At 44.0% G+C, this 1,462-nt stretch overlaps 1 protein-coding gene across 1 annotated transcript in view; it reads right to left on the reverse strand.

Moving 5' to 3' along the window:
• The window catches only part of MKRN1 (makorin ring finger protein 1), a 10,456-nt gene extending 9,429 nt beyond the window's left edge, over positions 1-1,027 (reverse strand). Inside the window, exon 1 of the mRNA XM_019666804.1 lies at positions 1,009-1,027. The gene's annotated coding sequence lies outside the window, so the exon portion shown is untranslated. The remainder of the gene's footprint in view (positions 1-1,008) is intronic.
• Between the last annotated feature and the right edge of the window lie 435 nt (positions 1,028-1,462).

Raw genomic sequence — 1,462 nt, forward strand, 5'->3', positions numbered from 1 at the left:
CGGGAGGAGTGCAATGATGGTGCCAACTTGGGCCAGTGAAGCAACGCCCTCCACAACTAGACTGAAGAACAAAACAACAGCAACTTGTCTGTTCCCTTTCCCCCAATTCCCCAGCACTGTTCCCATCCCCCAATTCCCCAATAAAAAATCTTAAAAGAGTGAAAGGTAGGTTTCAGTCCCCAGGTATATCTTGAACAAGAAAACAAGCAGTCACAAAACCAGCCCCTCCATAAAAGTCCTTCCTTAGCTAGTCTATCAACAAGCTCGTGATCATCACCTGTATCAGCCTGTCCTAAACAAGTGTCACCTAACTTCCCTTTCTGGCAGGCTGTTAGTAGTATATACAATAGTAGGTTTCCCTAACTCCTTTCATTTTATCCTAACAGCTCTAAAACCAACTTGAATCAGGACTATTCCCCAAAGAGGGGGCACTGTATAAATTTAAACAAAAAAAAAAAAATGTAGTTCATTCGGTGACTCATGTGCCTAAGTGTCAGAGCCTCCTCCACACAGGGCACCTACCTCACTGTGTCCCGCAAGGAAGCCCACTCAGTACAGACTTAGGCTGAAGATGAGCTTCTATACTCACTCCCAAGGAATGCCATTAGGGGCTGGCAAAGCTGCGTGAAAAATAAGCTGACTGACACACAGAGCGCCTAGGCCTTGGCTCCAACTGCTTCAATCTGGCCTTAGTTCCCATTCATTCCACCCATATGGTCTAATCAAGTGAGTACCATTTCTGAAACAAGACAATCTGTGAACTAGTCATACTGTCCCTCATTCTGTCACACAGCCTATTCTCCCGTCTCTCTTCTGGGCACCTTAGTCTTGCCTCCATTCTTACCAACATTCAACTCCTCTCTCCCCAGACATAGTTTACAAGGATTCTCAACTGACTGACTGTAAGGGAACCCAGCTCCCTTACAATTAAGCTGCTGCAGAAAACCTACGAAGGCCATCCTACTACAAAGCCTTGCTCACCAACAACTTCCCCCAACCCATTTATACCATGACTGCAAAGACGTATCTTGGGGTTTTTGTTTTTTTGAGGAGTGGCGTTGTGTCCTTCTTCCCCCTTTGAAGCAATATTGCAATGAAAAAATTAGCAGAGAGCAAAATAAATGGCTACTAAACTCAGATGTTAGAGGTTCCATTTCTGAGCTCCTACAGTCACACAACAATGATCTTTTTCTTTTTCTCTACCCTTACTAGATTTCCTATGACAGGGTAGATGACCTAACATGAATATCCCACCCATTAATAATTTTAGCCTTTGCACTCTAAGCATTTGAACCAATAGTTGACACAATTCTTTTCTGATAACAAGACACTAAAATGGCTATGACATTGCCAAAATGTCACCTAGTGTGATCGTTTAGAATAGGTCCCGGGGCCAGCCGAGTGGCTCAGTTGGTTAAGAGCTCGCTCAAGAGTTTGAGCTCTGATCAATAGCGGTTTGATT

The sequence above is a fragment of the Hipposideros armiger genome, unplaced genomic scaffold (genome assembly GCF_001890085.2).
Source record: "Hipposideros armiger isolate ML-2016 unplaced genomic scaffold, ASM189008v1 scaffold_478, whole genome shotgun sequence".
Lineage (NCBI taxonomy): Eukaryota > Metazoa > Chordata > Mammalia > Chiroptera > Hipposideridae > Hipposideros > Hipposideros armiger.